Source organism: Lissotriton helveticus, chromosome 9 (genome assembly GCF_964261635.1).
Source record: "Lissotriton helveticus chromosome 9, aLisHel1.1, whole genome shotgun sequence".
Lineage (NCBI taxonomy): Eukaryota > Metazoa > Chordata > Amphibia > Caudata > Salamandridae > Lissotriton > Lissotriton helveticus.
Window position 1 is genome coordinate 1,065,331,142 of NC_136070.1, and position 20,502 is coordinate 1,065,351,643.

Sequence of the window (20,502 nt, forward strand, 5' to 3'; positions counted from 1 at the left end):
AAAATACCTAAAAATAATTACAAATCGATATTATTAACAACAATATTTTTAACATCACTGTGTGGCGGGGAAACATGGCCCCCGCTAGCTGAGCAGAGCACGCGTCCAGCAGCACCCTTTATGCCTTGTGTTAATCTGCAGAGTGTTACCGGCAATGTAGTGAGCTGTTTACGGAGCTGCTCATGGAGTCTCACAGAAATCTTTGAAAAAACTCTTCTCCTTCAGTTCACCGGCTGAATGTGCATCAAGTCTTCTACTCAGCCATCCGGTGTCTCGCGCCCGATCTGTTCGTTCCATTTCCCACCCTGGTACGGAGCCGCTCTGGAGTAAGACGCGGTCACAGAGCGGCGGCCCGTGGTCTCCTCCGGGTTAGTAGCGGCAGGGCCAGCAGCAGCCGGTTCTTCGGGACGGCTGCAGGTGGTGAAGGAGCGGGCTCTGCGACGGATGCTGGCAGCGCTGGGGAGAGAGCAGGGCCTAACCCGGAGAAAAGTTTGGTGCTGTCTGCCCCGGGTGTTTTTCCTCCCCCTACTACTTCTAGCAACATCTCTGGCGGCAAGAGTGTGGCATCCCCCGTGCAAGCGGCAGAATCCCATTCTGCCATTCTGAATGAGGAATACGAGCATTCAGGGGAGAAAGTGGAGTCATACAATTCTGGCAGCCTGGTGATAGTCGCAAAATTGAGGGGTGGAAGAAAAAGAGGAAAGGGTAGGCAGAGTGAGGCTGGCCAGAGAAAAACTAACGCTAAGGGAAAACATAGTGGGATAGTAGAGCCACTAGAGCCACAATCAGAAGGAAGTCAGGACTCGGCGAATACGAGAGTTAATAGCACTTTATCCTCTAACCAAGGCACAGCCTTCCAGTACTATCAAGTTAAAGGAAGGAGCATAAAGGTGGGAGGAACAAAAGTGTCTCCTAGTATAATAAAGTGAGAGTTACCCCATCATTACGGGTCCTTTTTTAGAGTACAACCGGAGGTCTTGATTGTCTCAAAGCAGGGGGGTGACCCTGAAATTCACTCCATTGGCTCTGTAGTTGGGGTCTCCCGAGATAACATGGAGTCTAATGGCGCCCCTCTTAGCCAGAGTGCTACCACTATACCTACAGTGGCTCCTGAGAAGCGGGCTGAACTACAGTCAGGGGAGGGAGCAGAATCAGATGCTCGGAGCCATGGGGATGTTGCCAACCATTCCTCAGGGGCCTCGATCGAAGCCTTGTTTACCTCACCAAAAGAAGATGTAAAACAGGGCTTTGCAGTCTCTGCAGATAATCAAAGTGAGATAAGGAGTGCTTGTGAGACCTTGGAGAGGAAGGTCGACCTCTTAAATTCGAGGACTGAATCCCTAGAGAGCTCTGTTGAAGAACTCAAGACAAATTTGGGTTCAGCAGAGTTAAAAATACAAAATCTACAGAGAGGCGAAGCTGCCTTGTGGGACAGGATGGAGACATTGGAAAACAATTCCCGCAGAAATAACCTGCGTGTAATGAATGTTCCAGAAGGGAAAGAAGGGACAGACATTAAGGTTTTTGTGATTGCTTTGCTTAAGGAGAACCAACAGAGCTCCTAGGAAGAGATATTCAAAGAATTCATAGGAACCCATTTCGTTATAACCCTAATAGGGCAAAGCCTAGAAAGATTCTTATTAATTTTCTCACTTATTCTATTAAAGAGAAAATCCTGAATCTGGCCCTGAAGCCAAAGTCGTTAAGAAGTAGGGACTTCTCCTTTGAGGTGCGTTCGGATCTTTCTAAAGTCACACTTGAAAGTCAGTGGGAACTTGGTCGAAGAAAGGAAAACTTTAAACAGGTCGGTGAAGTACTACAACTTAAATTCCCAGCCTTCTTGAAAGTTATGTACAACAATAAGATGCACAATATTAGATCGACCCAAGAGGCAGACGAATTGATCGATACAATTAACAAGGAGGCCCCAAAAGGGTCTAGAGGCACCCCTGTTTCTTCTCTTTTCCTTGAGGACAAGTTAGGTTAGAGAAGTTGAGCACACATGAATAGAGTCTCCTCTGCTATATGTCTACCCTTATTTTCTATCCTATTTTCTATCCTATGCTATGTATATAGAGTGGCAAGCCTTTATCCAAATAAATAAATAAACTTGGGGAAAAGGGCAACGGGTCGTATAAAGGTCTTGTTAATATTCTCTTCTTTCTGGGGCCTAGCAGAGGGACAAGGTACAGCAAAGGAAATGAAAAGAAAAAATAAAGGGGAGGATAAATGCAAAAAAATAAATAAAAGGGAACAAAAGAAGAAGAAAAAAGACAAAAGAAAAAATGTGTAAAAAATGTGTAGAAAATGGAAAAAAGGGGGGGATTTTTTTCCCCCTCTCTACGGTTCGGGTAACATATAGACACAATAGGAATAGAGGGAGGGGGGAGTTCACGGACGCAAAAGCTGGTCAACACCGGACCAGAGTAATGGGAGAAGGGTTTCCTAAGAGTGGGGAGGAGTGGGTGGGGTAAGGGGAGCACAGGGGATAAAAAAGAAATACCTTGTTCATCTCAATTCTGCCAGATTTTAGTAACTTCAAAAAGTAGAAAGAATGCGAAAGCTGGAAGGCCTCTTTGTCTCTGTCTATGTCTTTGCCCAGTCAGGATTGAATATACTAACTCCAACCCTAAAATAGTATGACAATACCTCAGATTTTGTCCTGGAATGTCAATAGCTTGCGCATGAGGGGATGAAGAGCTAGAATCCTGCAAAATCTGAGAGATTCCCCGGCACAGGTCATTGTCATTCAGGAGACTCACCTTTTCAAGACAGAGACAAAAGAAATGTTAAAAACTCAGAAATGAGAGGACGCTTTTATATGCACCGACCAGACGGCTAATATTAGCGGGGTGTTGTTCCTTTTCAAAGAGCAAGCTAGAGTTCAGATTTTATAACACAGGGAGGATTTTAGTGGTAGGTGGTTGATATTGAAGATCACCTTAATGGGCGTTTTCTTTACCTTAGTTGGATATTACGGTCCTAATCAGGATGATCCCTCTAGTCTCAACTCTATTCACTCTCCTCTCTTCAACTTTCCAGAACCAGTGATATGGGCCGGAGATTTCAACATCGTCCTAAACCCTAAACTGGACAAATCTCCAAACTGTAGAGCAGCAGTTTCCACTAGATCCAGGATTTCTCTTCTGAAAACGATGGCCCAATTAGGGCTATGTGACATATAGAGTGAAAGGTCGGGAGAGCAACTAGGTGTATCTTTTAGAAGTTTTAAATGTAAACACAAGTCGAGAATCAACTACATTGTGCTTAGTTACAATCAAAAAGATAGAGTGAAAGAGATTAAATACCTACCGTCGTACCTTTCGGACCATTCAGGAGTCCTATTAGCTATAGACTGCATACAGTCACAGCATACTAGAACATGGTCATTTGATCAAACATTACTGCTTGAAGAAGAAGAGACTGCTTTCCTTCTTACTGAAACTAAGCATTTTTTAGAGAGCAATTTAGGCACAGCTGACATCACAATAGTCTGGGACACCATCAAAGCTTTTTTGAGAGGCAGTATTACTAACAGATCAAGTTATAGAAAGAAAAAATATAGGGAAGTGAACTTAGCTCTGGAAGTGGAAATGAGGGCAGTCGAGGTCAAAATGAACAGCCAGACTGGTATTGGCCTGAAGGAAGATTTGGAAAAGTTCAATCATTTAAAAACAGAGCTGGAGAATATTCTTCATGAGAGGCTTATGCGCAGGTGGGAGGCAAGCAAGATTGACCATTTTGAATATGGCGAAGGGGCGGGTAAACTTATTGCTTGGAAAATTAAAGCAGACCAGCTCCGAAACCATTTAAAAGAAATAAAGGTGGATGTTGACGCCCCCTCCCTATTCTCAGATAAAGATAGCGGCACAGCTTTTCTGGACTATTTCCAAGACATCTATTAAGAGACCAGCATAGAGGACAGTGCAAAAGTAAAGCCTTGGTTAGAGGGGACCACTCTACCATCTATTAGCTCCAAGCAACAAACAGACCTGGAGTGTGCCATCACAGAAGAGGAGGTGATTAAGGTCATTGCAGGGGGTAAAAGAGGAAAAGCGGCCGGGTCTGATGGGCTACCAGTCGAAATATATCGATCTCTACAGGAAGTTATAATCGAAGTACTTACTCACTTGTATAATAAGATATTATTGGAGGGAGTAAGTCCCCCTCATTCCTGGGATTATGCGATGGTGGTCTTAATTCTGAAACTTGGCAAAAATCCAGCTAGCTGCGGTTCATATCGACCGATATCACTTTTAAATACAGAGTATACATTCTTCTCCTCTATCTTAGCAACCAGGCTGAGGATGGTGGCAAATGACATTCTTCACCCAGACCCAAAAAGGGTTTGTTAAAGGGCGACAACTAGCAGACCTTACATACGATCTGGTCGGTGCTATTGATACTGCCTCCACCTATTCACTCCCTCTGGCAGTTTTGACTCTGGATGCCACCAAGGCCTTTGACAGGGTGAATTGGGGATTAACTTTCAGAAGTCATGGCAAGATATAATTTGAGGGATAAATTCTGTCGTACCATTCAGCTGTTATACCAAGCACCGTCAGCTGGGCTGCTGGTCAATGGCACTCTGACTGAGGCATTTAGGATTACTGGGGGAACGCGACAGGGTTGCCCCCTCTCCCCCCTGCTCTTCAATATGTATCTAGAGCCCTTTGAACAGAAACTTAGAGACAACCTTAACATTATCTCTTTTAAATATGGGGAGTGGGAGAGGGGGGTGTCCCTGTATGCGGGCGACATCCTGATACTTTCGGCAGACTTGGATACAGCTCTTCCAACAGCTATAAAACCGGCAGAGGAATTTGGACAAGTTTCTGGGTATGAAATAAATGCAGGTAAGATGGAAATAATGATGTGGAACATTAGAGAAACGCAATCCCAGGTTAGCTCTGCCATGCTGTATTTGGGGGTCAGAATCGTGCAGGATATAGGAAAAATCACAGAAATCTAGAGCAAGTTTTCACAGAGTGTCAGAAACAGATTAAGTCATGGGTCCATCTCCCCTTGTCCATCTTGGGGAGGGTAACTTTGGTCAAAATGACAATTTTACCTAAGCTCACATTTCTTTCCAATACAATCCCCCTGCTTTTTGACAAATCCCTGATAGACAAAGTTCAACAGGAAGTAAACTCCTTCATCTGGAGATATAGATTGACCAGGTTAGCCTGGAAAAACTAAGGCGAAAGAGACAGGAAGGAAGACTGGCACTACCCGACCTGCAATATTATGCCTGGGCCTTCCAGCTTGCACATTCCCAAAAATGTTATTCAAAATGCCTGTCAGTACAGGGGGAGGAGACATGTTTCTGGCTATGTTGAGGGGTGCTGGTTTACTGGAAGAAGGCTTTATGTTTAAATTTGGGGACCACATTTTTTTAAAAGGTTAAACTCAAGGTCCTCCAGTCAATAGCAAAAACATGAGCCAGATTAAGAAATATGGTGGGGCTCAATTACTTTTCAAACCTAGCTCCACTGTGGGATTTACCAGGTTCGCCGGAGTGCCTCCAGGACAGTCTGACAATACCATTAAGAGAAGCTGGGATAAAAGTGTGGGGAGATCTGATTAGTGAGGATACACTTGTTTCTTGGGAAGATCTAAGAAAGAGAGTAGGGGCGGGTCTTTCAAGATTTAAGTATATCCAGCTAAAAAGTTGGGTACAATCCCAGTTAAGACAGAAAAAATCATTTGGTAGGGGCATTAGCCTGGAACAACAGCTATCCGTGAGGCCGGCAGGAAAGAGGGAGGTCTCAGTGTGGTACTATTGGGCTATTGAAGAGGCGGTGGATGGGAAATTCAAGCTTGCAGACGAGTTATGGGGTGAACAGATCCCAAAGACACAGTGTGATCTTCTATGGTAGAACTCATTTAGAACTCTCTTCAAATTAGTTAAACCTGCTTCACTGCTTATAGGGCATTCCTATCCCCTCATAGATTATCTACATTTTTGAAAGGGACCCAAGTTGTGTATAACCAATGTGGACTGGCTGAAGCATCGGACACACATGTTTAAGGACTGCCCCTCCATTGCTTCTTTCTGGGAAAGTATACGGAAGACACTTGAGAGCATCTTAAGAGTACCAATTCACATAAACCTGTCCTTGATAATTTTCGGGCTCAATAGTCACATCATAGGCCCTGCCAGATCTCTGTTATTCTATTCAATATTAATGGCCAGGAGGCAAATCTGTAAACATTGGGTAGATCCAGCACCCCCCAAACATTCAGATTGGTTGACCTCACTATATGAGGTATCCAAGATGGACATGTCTAGAACTTGCAGTAAGAAACAAATCGCACATTGGGACCTACTGATTCAGTGGAATTAGCTGTTTTTTCTGTGGGTCCTATGATTATGCCTTTTGGATACTCCTTGGACTACTTCATGCCTTTCCAGGCTATCAATAATGTCCATCAGGTTCTCAAAGACCTAGCGGGAGTAAATCCAACCTCCCCCCTTTCTCAGCAGGGGAAATAACCTTCCGGCCTGAAAATTTACCCTTACAGGCTGAGGCACCGAGAGACTCCATACACAAAGCCAAAGGTACCCCAGGTCATCAAGTAAGGCTATGTACAGGTGGTTGGTTCAAGGCGGTTGAAGGCGAATGAGGACAAAGAAAAACCATAAATATTTTTAACATCATAGATATTTTTGTAATAGATATTTCCACTTTCTATATTTTTAACATCGATATTACATACCTTAAAATCGATATTCTTGTCACCGATATCCTTGCAGATGATATATCTGTATGACGATATTTCCAACTCGTTATTTAGGTAGGTCGATGTTACATTTTCAATATTTTGTTTGAATACCGACTATCTTGATAGTCAAACTGAGGGCCAGATGACAAATAATTTTTATGGTCATAAGCAGCCCACTTCAGAGTTTCAGAAAGCAAAAACGTTTTTTAAATGTACCAATCATATGTTAGAAATCGGACTACTTTTACTGACTCCTAAAATGGGACTGTAACCCCATACCATTTCGCTATTTGCAAAGAGGAACCTTTTACGAATCCCTTCCAAATACCAAATCCATATGTGATGTATCAATGTTTTGTGACCAAAATACAGCTGCAAAACATTGGAAAATGACCGACTTCTGAGTTGGAGTGGTAACCCAGTCGCAATCATGAAGGGGTCCCCTTTAGACCACTTCCCCTTTGTGAATTTAAAAAAGAAATGTTTGTTGAGAGTAGGCAGTGATGCAGGCATTCACTGTCAATACTTTAGCAAATTAAAAAGGCAAGAAAAAATGCAGCCCTGTTTCCTTTAAGGAAATCTCTCTGTATTACATCATTGAAAGGCGAACACAGACATTGTGGTTTGCGGAACATAGCAGGCCCCCATCTCTGAGATGGCCAGCAATGAGAGTGAGTTGTAATTTGTGAGCTACCTGATTAATGTTCATGAAGCAGGTCATATTATGACCCATTACGAATCAGAATTTTACAGGAGTCAGTAAAATTTTACAAAGCAAGCCATTGGTAAGTGCGTTAGTTTGTGAAATTCTTTACTGTCACAAAACACTGGTTCCATATTGTGACCAACTTTTGAAAATATATTTACTATTGCTATCAATAAATGAAATGTATCTGAAAATCTCATTGAACTGATATTATTAATCAGTCTTTGAGTATCAATGCAATGATGTATTTTTCTATCCATCAATCAATTCTATAAGATGAGACATAACCTTATCTGTCCTCGAGCAATTATTTTTTCAGGCATCTCAATGCCATTGTCTTTTCATTAAGAATAAATCACCTTCTACAACTGAAAACCAAGTACATCTATCTTTGCATTTGGAAATTTCCGTAACATTGTTATCTAACTCTTGCAGTGAATTACACATTCTGAATGAGACCAAATGAGACCAAATACACTTGATTTATATTATATAGTGCATTTTGTTACACTGAGTCGGTCAATATGGGACGACTGTAATTAAAATAAAAATGAGAATTAAAGTTTACAAAAAAGCTTATGCTGGACATAGACTGTATATGCATGGGTACCTGTTTGTATGGCATTGCCATGGTTACCTTCACAGCAGAAAAGGAATAATACTACTGTACCTTTTGATGAACTCCTTCAAAGCCTCACTCTAAAAAGAAAAACAATTAAGAAAAGAATAGACTGGAAACTAACTCACAAAGAAGGCCATATACAAACAAGCATTGGCAAAGCGAATAAGTTTCAACTATGCAAGATTTATTGGCTTTGCCAGAGTTATTTTTTGCGAGTTGCACAGCAGCCTGCACTGCTGAGCAATATATCTTAAAAAGTACTGGAGGGTATGGGATGAAGAAGGAAACAAATAACGGACAGCAGGTGGGGGAAGAAACACAAGGGAGGTGCATAGGAGGAGTTAGGAAGCAACAGTGGACAATGGGAGGATGCCATGGGGGAGAACACGAAAGAGCGGTGAGTGTGAGAAAAGCAACAATAGACATCAGGAGGAGAGTGAGGGGGAGACCGTACAGTGCGTGAGCGCATGGGCAAAAGTAAAAAAAAAGTACCTGGAGCAGTATGCGGCCTGTGGAAGGACACTGGCCACAAACAGGAAGTTGTAATAAGTCCATGCTTCACTGCAAGGAGAAAGGCTCCGGAAAGAAAGCACAAGGAGGTGAGGAGCTGGGAGGAAGTAGGAGGTGTGACCAATAAGAAGCAAGGAAACAACAGTGAAGAAGGGGAAGCCAATCAAAGAGAAGTACTGCTAAGTAATGGGTGGGCTCTAAGATCGTTTCTAAGATTTTTTTTTACCAACAATCTATTTTGCTGGGGGGCGTGGCCTGACGCCCAAGGAACATGGTGGAGCCCGAGTAAGACTCCTTGGAGCAGCGCAGTGGTTTTACGCTACCTCGCTTTCCAAATGTGATTTCTTCGACACTGCAAGCGTCGGAAGGTGTCTGGAGCATAATGTTACCCCCAACGCTCCTGGTTGCAGCCTTGAAGACCTGTTTCCGGACGACGTTGCTTGAAGCCTCAGTGCGGTAAAGTTGTGACCCCCATTTTGCCTCCGCTGCCTTTGCACCCACTTCGCAGTGCCGAAACTCTTTGCCGCTTTTTTAAGGCTTGTTATTGTTTTATTGTTCTTATTGGTCAGAGGGGTTTGAAGATCCATGTTTCCAACTTGGGATCTGCTATTCCCTCTCTGACAAGGTTGCCTGATGTAACGGAGCGATAACGCATTGGCCCCATTTTGTGTGTGACTGCTCTCCTGCTGCAATGTCGCTCTACCAGCAGATTAGTATAATGGCATGCTTTCTTGTCACTTAACGCCTCAAGCATTACCCCAATATAGCGTCTGCTCTCTTTTTTATATTGGCTTCCTTTTGGTTCACCTGTCTGCTTTCTGTAACACATTTTATCTCTTGATGCTCATTTGCTGAAGGAAGACAGAGCTGACTGTGGCCATTTTTACTTTTGGCTAAATCCTTATATTTTTCACAAGAATTTTAGGCTCAGTAGGACATATTTATCTAATGGAGTCTATACAGCAACTAAGGCTACTATTGACTTTTTAGCAAGGTTAGGCTCTCACTTTTGGACTTTCTCCTGCTGGCATTGTAAAGGTATCCACTTCATATGCTTTTATTTTCCTATCTGTGTTGCATGGGCAGACTAAGGAAATCTGAGCCTCTTTCTTCAAAACACACTCAGTCTTTTATTAAGAATTCACGGACTTTAACTGAATTTTCCTGGATGGAGGAGTCATCTTCCACTAAGACCCCTAAATCAATGACTCCTGTCTCAGCGGCTAGAAAGTCTAATGTTAAATGATTGAAAAAAGATCCTCCCTCTCCACCAAAATATTCCCCCCCTGTTTCAATGGAGATATTGTTAGAGGAGATACATGCCCTTAGACCCTTTATGGAAGATACTAGCCCTAAATTGCAATTTCTCACTGACAACTGGTCTCAAATGGATGAAAGACTTTCGGCAGTTGAACATAGCATTGCTTCCTTTGGGGCCACAGACACTAAAGTCACAGCACTTCAGTCCCAAGTTTCTGTACTCCAGAGACAGGTCGAAGACCTTGAAAATTGCAATAGGAGAAATAATTTGCGTATTTATGGTCTTCTGGAGGTGGTTGAAGGTAAAGATCTCCTCTCTTTTTTTAGATCTTTCCTTCCCAAATTGCTCCATATGCCGGAGGAAACTGTACTAAATATCCAACGTGCTCACAGGCTTGGACACCCATCAGCCAATGCTTCATCTTCACAGAGACCGAGGGAAGTCATACTTTATTTTCTTGAATACTCTGACTTATTAAAGACTCTATCAGCTGTCAAAGCATCTCAACGCATTGTATGGTCTGGCTCAACTCTCTTCTTTTCACAGGACTACGCTAAGGCCACAGCAAACAGACGTGAGGCATTGCTCAACATGAGATCTGATCTGCGATCTTTGGGGGCTCGTTATGGACTTTTCCACCCTTGCTTATTTAATGTTACTTACCGTAATAGAACGATGACCTACGAGGATCCACTGAAATGACAGCGCTTCATCAATTCTTGCAAATGGGAGACCATGGAATATTCCGAAGCCTCAACTTCACATAACACTTGATCTCATAAACGTTATTAAGATTTTTCCGTTTCATATTGTCTCCTTGTTCTTTCATTGGTCTTCTATTTCATTGTGGTTAAGTTCATTGTTATGATGTGCATGTTTTTTTTTAAATGTTCATAATCAATTAATTGCATAATTTGTTGCGATAATTTTCATACTTGTTCTACTTTTTCCTTTTTCTAGATTTGCTGATGTTCGATGCCCGCAGTTGTCTTGTTTTTATAGGCGTGATCCTTTCCCTGCCCTTTGTTCGGTCGAATGTGGCCATGCCATTTGTTCCATGTGGTTTCACCGCCCCACCTCCATTCCTGCTCGGTATTTGTAGGTATGTTGTCTTCCTACATTTCTTCTTTTTTCTTCTTTTCTTCACCTTCTGGACTTCTTCTTTTGCTTCCTTCTCAGTCCCTCTACTTCAAATATGTTTCAGAATTTTTGTAAGTATGTCTTTTGTATTATACACTTTTCGTCCTGTATCAACTGTTTTTCTAGTTTTCTTCTTTTTTCTCTTTCCATATTTTCGTTTTGCTTTCTGCAATCCTATTTTTCCTACCCCTTTCTTCTCTCTTTCTTTCCCCCTTCCCCACTTTTTTAAGTTTCAAGGTTAACTTATATCTAATTGTATCTTATTTACCTTTTCATGATATTTGCATTAAGGCTGATTCATTTTATTCTTCATTTTGTTTCCTTCATTTATGGCTCTATACATCATTACATGGAATGTTAAAGGTTTAAACTCCCCTATTAAGAGACAATGGGTATTATCTTATTTATCTAAACTGAATGCTAAAATAGTTTTATTGCAAGAAACCCATCTCACTGAATCTGAATCTATTAAGCTTAAGAAAAATTGGATTGGTGATGTTTTTTTCTCTCCTGGCGATGGCAAAAGAAATGGATTTACCACGTTAATTCACAAATCACTGAAGGTTTCCTTTATTTCACAAGAGAGAGATAATGAGGGTAGATGTTTGTTAACCAAACTGAAGATTGATGGTGTTTCGCTCTCTCTTTTTAATGTTCATGCACCTACTTCTTGTGATGCCCCTTTTTGGTCCCGTATACACCAACTAATTTCTCATAACAATGCTACTAATGTAGTCCTTGCTGGAGACTGTAACCAAGTATTGTTTTCTGGACCGGAAATTTAAAGTTTCTTTCGCTCCGTCTAAAGCACATAAGATTTTCACACAAACTATAAAACACTTACACCTAACTGACGCCTGCAGACTAAGTAACCCGTGTCTGCAAGAGTTTACTTTTTACTCTTCACCTCATCAGAGCCAGTAAAGAATTGACTATATTTTTACGTCACCCAATGTCTCTCAATCTCTCATTTCTGCAGATATAGGCCCCATACGTATTTCCGATCATGCCCCTGTTTCTGTTCAGCTAGACATCCTGCCGCATTCAGATCACCCCAGGAGATGGCTTTTCAATAATTCCTTGCTTTTGAACCCTCACTTTAATACCTCTTTTATTTCTTTTTTCAACAAATATTTTCTCTTAAATAGCAATGACATTAAACCATTTTATATAATTTGGGACGCCTTTAAGGCTTCTGCTTGTGACTTCATAATTCGATATGCCTCTAACAAACGGAAAATGGCCAGAGCTTTGAACATGGAACTTCTCTCTAAGGTAAAAAAACTTAGAGCATACTTATTACACCTCTAAATAGAAACAATGCCTAACTGATCTGATCAACACTATGATTCAGTATAACAAAGATACGACCGATAATGCCTCTTTATTTCTTTTAAAAACTAGTGCCAAATTTTCTAGAGGAATTGTTAGCCAATTATCTTAAGACCAAACAGAATAAACCTCACATAGAATCTATAATAAAAAACATCAACACCTCTAAATACAAAGACACTGATATTCTACAAGAATTTGTTCGATTCTATGAACAACTCTATATACCAGAGATCACTCCCACTGACAACGACATTTCCTGTTACCTTTCCTCAATTCAAAAGCGCCCCTCCCTGTCTTTTCAACTGGACCTCCTAGAATCTGATCTGACTGAGACTGATTTACTTAATGCTCTTAAGTCCCACAAAAAAGATAAGGCCCCTGGTCCAGACGGTTTACTGTTGAATTCTTTTTGCATTTTACCCAATTAATCATACCTAAACTACATGCTTTAATCTCCTCTTTTCTTTCTTCTGGTAATTCCTCAGGCACTTTTTTGAAGCCTTGATTTGCCTTATTCCAAAGGAAGGAAAGGACCTACATTATTGCAAAAACTACTGTCCCATTTCCCTAGTTATTATAGATTACAAAATCTTCTCAAAATCGTTATCTCTTCGATTGGAACCTCTTCTTGCCCAACTCTTAGGTAAAGAACAAACAGGTTTTGTCAAACGGCGATCTATCAATGACAATACTCGTCTGTTTTTCGACATTATTTTCAAGTCCTCAACTCTTTCAAAACCCCTCGCTGCCAGTGCTCATGATGCTGAAAAGGCTTTTGATAGAGTTTATTGGCTTTTCATTTTTCAGACATTAAAATGGTTTAGTTTTGGCCCCAAAATCCTCTCCTAGATTTCCCTGGTCTACTCGAACCCTAAGCTGCAAGTTTTTGCTAATGGTCTTTCCTCTCCCTACTTGGAGTGAGACAAGGTTTTCCTTTATCCCCTTTCATTTTTAACCTAGCTCTCGAACCCTTCTTGTCCATAATTAGGCCAAATCAATCCTTTACGGGCTTCACCTCAAACTCTTTGAGGGTTAAACTAGCTGCATATGCTGATGATGTTCTTTTATTCCTTTCCCAACCCCATGATTCCTTGCCGGCCTTTTTAAATAAAGTCCAATCATATTCTCTGATCTCGGGTGACAGATCAAATAATGATAAGTGTGAAATTTTCCCCTTAACCAAATATACATTCAACGAAGATTTTTCCATTTCTCATTTTATTTGGCACCCACTTCACATAAAATATCTTGGTATATGGTTCACTTCCTCCATTAAACATTAATTCCTCTCAATTTTAATAAATGTGTTGAGAAGCTTAGCTCCCTCACCTCCAAATGGCATCCTTTATATCTCTCATGGTGGGGTCATCTAGACACTATTAAAATTATGCTAACGCCTATTATCCTTTATCTTATCTCTAATATTCCTGTGTCTATTCCTAGAAATTGGTTCCACCAAATTAACTCCATCCTTACTTTCTTTCTATGGCAAAAAAAAAAAAACTTGAATGTCCTTATTCAAACTATTGCGTCCGAAATCTGAAGGGGTTGTTCCCTTCCCAGATTTTCCCAAATACCATAAAGCCTTTCTACTAAGACATATTTCCAAGTGGTTGTCTGTCCATTCTCCTGACTTGCCTCTTTGGATTGATCTAGAGAGTTCCTTCCTTTCCCCATTTTCTTTCCAAGAAACCTATCTTTCACACGAAAGACACAAAATGTATGTACCCCAATTATTAAACATTCTTGTAAAAGTGTGAATAATGTTCTTCATTTTGAGCCACATGACTTAAAATAATTTCTTAATTCCACCATATGGCATAACAACCTCATCCGCATTTTCTATTGGAAAACCCGGAGATATAGAGGCATTCTATGGGTACATCAACTATTTGAGAATGATACTTTTCTCACATTTTCACAGGCACGCTCTCTTTTTCCTTTACCTTCCTAATTTTCACATACATATTTAGCCTTACGCTCAGCTATACTAGATTCTCACTCTTATTTTAAATCCTTGCCCCACCCTTCTTTTTTGCCAGATTATGCCTTGTCAAGCATCCTTTGTAGAATTCCTAAGGCCTCCACTGTTTATCCCTGTTTATTAATCCCTCTTTTGACAAGAGCCAAAACAAAAACTGAGATTTCTTGGGAGACTGACTTAAATACACATTGGCCCATTTCTGTTTGGGACAAGATATGGATGAAAATTAGAAAATCTTCCAGGGCAGCTAGTGCTACATAAACCCTTTTTTAAAATCTATGATAGACTATTGTTAACACCAATTTCCTTGCACAAAATACATTCTGATACTCCTGATAATTGTTGGTCTTGCTCACTTCCACAGGCAGACCTTCAACACTTACTCTTTTCATGTCCACAAGTTATGCAGTTTTGGAAATCAGTATGCTCACAAATTAATACTATTTTTGGTGCTCATATTCCCCTTACATTTGTCAATATTTTTCTAGGTAGCCTCTCCACTTATTGGACTAAAACTAAAACACAAACGCAAATCATCGATCTATTATTGGCTGCAGCCTTTCAACAGATAACTAAAAATTGGAAAGACGCTTCCAAACTTTCGTATGTAGCTTGGTGGTACTCTGAGTCATAATCACAGACTTGACACAACTTTTGTATTTCCCATGTCTCTTAACCCCTTCCATGCTCACGACGAGCTCAGCTCGTCATGCAGCACACTGCTCGTGTGCTCATGACGAGCTGAGCTCGTCATGAACAAAGGGAATCAATGAGTTCCAGCGCTAAGGGAGAATTGCTGTAGCATTGAGGGAGTTAAACAAAAAAGATTACAATTATGGTCTCCTGTCACAACATTTTTGGATAATAGTGCTAAAAGATTCTTTGCTCCAGGACCATGTATTCAAGAAGATGCTCAACCCCCTTGAACTTTCCAATGTTTGTGATTTTTCTAATTTTTACTTGATTCAATTTAATTTGTTATAGTTGCACACCTTTCAATTTTTGAGCCTGTTTTCATCCTTTTATTCTTGCCATACATTTTCCTTTTCTTGTTTGACTACCTGCCTATAAGCTATTAAAGATACTTTTCAACATGTTTTTGTAATGCTCTGTTACTTGCTTTTTTGATGTTTTCTTTTTGACATACTTTCAATAAAATTATCTTTTGAAACTTAAAAAAAACATCTATTTTGCTGACAGTGCATGTGTGCTGTTCAGGCGAAACCTACTTAGGCCACAAACCGAACAAAAGCATATCGAAAACATGCACTACAGACCTGCTGGAGCGTGAGCTTGAACTTCAGTTCAATTGTTCCTTAAAAGTACACTTTGAGGAACATTTAGTACAGCCTCAAACGATTTGATATTAACGTGCTGTCTTTGTTGACCAATACAACCAGGATAAGAACAGTCATCTCCTGGTTTATCATCCCTGAGAATCAGGATTTTGGATGTCTTGGTTAAATGAGGGAGACAAATGCTTCTACTGCGATATACTTGACCTAAAACTAATTGCAAAGCCCAGTAAATTTATGATGTGGCTAGAAACCCAATAGTACAACGGGAACAAAGTATTCCAATTCAGCAACTGTTATTAAAATGACATAACTCCACCTGATTAATGAAAGGCAGATCCTTGATAATACCTCAGCTGTTTTTTTGGTCTGTCTGTAGCTTCTGTCTGCAGTTTGTTTTGATGGTCTTTAAAGATGTTCACAGCGGTCCATTTATTTTGTTCCCTAGGAAAATTTCTATTGATTTTGTTACTCTTTCCATACTGTACCCTTTATTTTAAATCAATTTCTGAGATAACAATGCTCAAGTATTCCTCTATTGTTTGTTTTGCTAATGCTGTATGTTTTCCTTCCTACTGCCTTTATATTTGTATATTCAATGAAATAAATCCCCCTGAACACGACCATTAAAGTCTACCAGATTGTTGGGATGGATTACCAAAGCCATTTCTTTCTGGCCTCATTTGTCTCCCCAAGTCCCTGAGAGTATTTCCAGGATGTGAGTGATCTTTTTTTTCCATGTTAACATTTCCTATAGTTGATGTATGAGCACATGAAAAAATCATTCACATAGCAACTCACTACATGTTTCATCCAATGGTTTTAAAAACCACAATAAAATGAAAATATTTAATTTCATCCAAGTGACATAAAATGACTAGAAATTTCTCAAAATAGTAATTTGCGTCAGTACATTTAAAGTATTTTTGGAAATGAGATGGCACATACATGACAGTATTCCTATTCATCATAGTAGGTTTGTCCCTGCCCTTACACTAGGACATGCGGCTGCCACTAATATTAACTGCCCTCCATAATATCATCACTCTCCTTACTATCACCACTCAAATTGCAACATCAAGGCTACAACATGTATCTGTGAATAATCTTGAATTTTAGTGTGAGGAGTCCAGCTGTGCACCCACCTGGAGAGGGAGAGAGATGGTCTGTGAAAGGCAGCAAGAGACATTCACTGACGGAATACAAGGCCCATCTATAGCTAGATAGAGCAGTGGCATAACCACACCTGATCCACCCTGCATTGTATGATGAGGGGTCCCTTGGACTCTCATATATCGCAGTTTACTCATAGTCTTGATTTAGAGAGGCCAATGAAGGGCTGGGGCCCCATGCAGTACCATGTGGGACAGCAAAAGACAGCATGGCGAGCAACTTTGACTGTGAGACAGTGAAGGAACAAAATCAAAAGATAAGTTAAGTGGCTTATTCAGTATTCAAGAAACACCACCTAGACTCTTCTCCTATGAAAGACTTTCTCCGCTTTGCGCACACAAAAATTCCCAATAGGAAAAGCATTAATTTTCCCAATATAACACTTCTCCCCCGATAGGGGATAAGGTAAATAATATAAAAACATCTACAAAAATCAATAGTTGTAGACAGGAAAGTACATAAACTAAACTAAAAATTAGGTACATGTTAGGGGAGTCATAAAAAGGGGTATACAGAGGCTCTAGGACATACTCTTTATTATCTTACTTCTGAATGAATACATTATTGTTTATTTGGGTTCACCATGTAATTCAACGTTACACACATGGGCCAATAATAATATTCACTCTCTGTACCTTTTTTTCTTCGTTAGATTAAAAAACATGCACTTGTTTGATGGCGTGTTCTTTACCTGTTCTGACAAAATACCCTCTTTTTCTACATTTCCTATATAAACCTCCTCAAGCAGGACAGTTAAGACTGTTAGCAAGATAATTATTATTTCCCCACCTGAAACGTTTGTATTTTTTTTTTTGAATATCTTATTCTTAGAGAGCTTTGTTTCCATTGGTTTATAAATGTCATTAATATAATTGTTGTACATTCCCACAACCACATACACATTTTCTGTTGGTACTTGTATTCCTTTGTTGAATACTGCTGTATGCTCCACGCTTTTTGCCATACCTATTGCATCACTCAAATTGGGATTGTGTGCTATTAACTTTTCCTGCATGCAGGTGTTATCAGTGCACCTAACTAACTGATATCTGATCAGTGAATCACATAGTATACTAAAATGTCATGTATTAGATAGACCACGAAAAGATGCAATATAGATAGTCAAACACTCATTTTTATCGTCTACCATAGTAAACAAATTGTGCCTCTCCAATACAGTATTAATGTTTTCACCAAATACCCCTCTAAGTTTCTGTAGGTGATACATATCCATTTGTGCCTCCCCTGCCTCTCCATCATTGGGTATATTTTGGGTTGGCTCTCAAATACCTTTCACCCTTGGATGCCTAAAGCCTATAGGAGTATATATAACTTGAGTACCGAAGAGAACTGCCCTCCCCCAACAGCTATTAAGTATGACTCAAATTATTGTTTCCATTTCTTCCATGGCGGGCTGAATTCTCCTATTTCGTTTAGGAATAGTGGAGGTTGTGTCATTGTTGCAACAGCCATAGTAAATAGATTGTATGTCAATTATAAACATTGTATAAGAATACTATATCAAGATGAGGTGATTCTGTACTTATTAATCATATTATGAAATTATACTAATAGCAATAATTCTATAAAAATTACTATCACTTACTGCAGTATTAAGTCAACTAATAATTATCTGCAAGATCTGTTACTTTAAGTCCTTTGTCCTATTTTTATGTTTTTGTTAACACCATAATTTCTGGAGGAGGAAAGTGAAGGTTCTTTACATGGTGTCATGTGATCCAATTGGTTCCTGTTTAATTCCAACAGACGTTTGAGGTGGTAGACAGCAATACTGAGAGATACTGCTTGTTTCCCTCATATCAGGCAGAGGATAAGGTCAGTTGGAAAAGAATTGTATAATGTGTGAAGGGTGAAAGGTTCCCAGTCCTTTCTCTGCTACCGTACAACCGGAAATAGAAGGATACCCCCAGAAGCACAGGAGGAGATTAGGTCAATTCCTGGTAGAGTTATCAATAACAACAGGATGAAGGTTTATTTTACAGATTAGAATGGGGTCCCTCAAGACTCACATTCACTACATTGATCTTCTAAAGGGAAGCTGCAAGCAGAAATGAAAACTATTTCTCTGGTGTACCACAGAGCACCGAGCCATAGGTGAGATTGAAAGGACATGTTTGGCTGTAAGTAGCAAGTCTCTCAGGGCACCCACCCATCCCGCTCAGCCAGGCCAACAAATGATCCCTGCCACTCCAAAAGTGCTATGAGGAGAAATCCTTGTACCTTAGAAGATCCTGCCACTGCTTAGCAAATGCCCTTGATCAATATGCCCCAGCCTCTGTAGATGCTCCCAATATAAGAGATTATGCAATAGAAAATTGATGGAGTAGCTGAGGTGAGTTGTACGCTTTCCTCAATATACTATGACAACAACTATAATTTAAAAAAAATAACATCTTTAAGTGTAAATTTTTCTTTAGCGATTTACACACTTTTATAAAGAAACACAGTGTTTTTTGCAAACCACAGCGATTTGCACGCTTATGAAAGTTTTACATTTTTTTTTCTTTTTCTGTTTATAATTGTCATTTGCTCTATTCACCTTTAGAGTTTTGGTGAGGACAGTATAATTTTTGTAGGTGATTTTACTGTTCTCAAGACTTTTCAACGTATTGCAAAATGCAAAGTACACAACCTCCTGCTCCTTTTCTACAAAACTCTGGTGTATGACCACTCAAAGGCAATCTGTGGCTATGGTCATTTAAGGCATGTTTAAGAGCAATTGATGCACAGAAATGTATATAGGAAAGGAGAAAGAGTCTAATGTACTACCACTTAAGAGTTGAGGGTCAGAAATTGTATGATCATTTACCTGAGCATGTTCCTGTGGAAGACGAAGATTTGGATGAGTTTGATACAGCTGGACAAGTATGTTTTGAAAACTAAGACTATGGTGGTACACCGGTATACGTTTTTTACAAGAACGCAGCAGCCCAATGAAAGTATAGATACCTATGTCACAGTGCTAAAAATGTTAGCAGCCAAATGTGAGTTTGACACCTTCACAGAAGAATTAACCCAAGACCAGTTGGTGGCATGGTAGTATTAAAAAAAAAATCAGAAGCGTTTATTGGCATGCAAAAATCCATCATTGGATAAGGCTATAGACATAGCTAAGACCTTTGAAGGATCTTCCAAGGATGCAAAATTGTTAGAGAGCCTTTATCCAAAATGTCAATTTCTGGAGCTGTAGTCAGTAAACCAGTTCTCAAAGGTTCCTCAGGTAGCACAAGACCCAAAGCAATGTATAGACCCAATGCTGCGTCTCAAAAATATCAAACGATGAGCTGTTTTAGGTGTGGTTCACCATCACATGTATCATCATTCAGGTATTCTCCTGCCCATGGGCAACAATGAAAGAAATGTGGGAAAATGGATCATTTCTTTAGGGGGGGGTGGCTATGAGCCGACAATGGCGGACACATAATCTTTGAGCTCCGTCCTTAGCCCACAACACCAGCTGACTATCCTGCTCCCCGATTATGCCACCCACCTGGAACTGCTGCCCGGAGCCTCGTCAAGAACGGGAGAAGTGGCGACGAGGACCTGCCGTCCCCTGACTCCGTCTGACACCGGGGAAAGTCACGGCTCCCGCTGGGGCCTGCAGCCTCGTGTGAGACCGCGGCCTCGATTAGGTGGACGGCCCGGTGGGCTGACTGCTGGCGGCGGAGACCTGAAGGGGCGCCGACGGTACACTGGAATCCTGAGCGCGATCGCGCACACAACCCACTG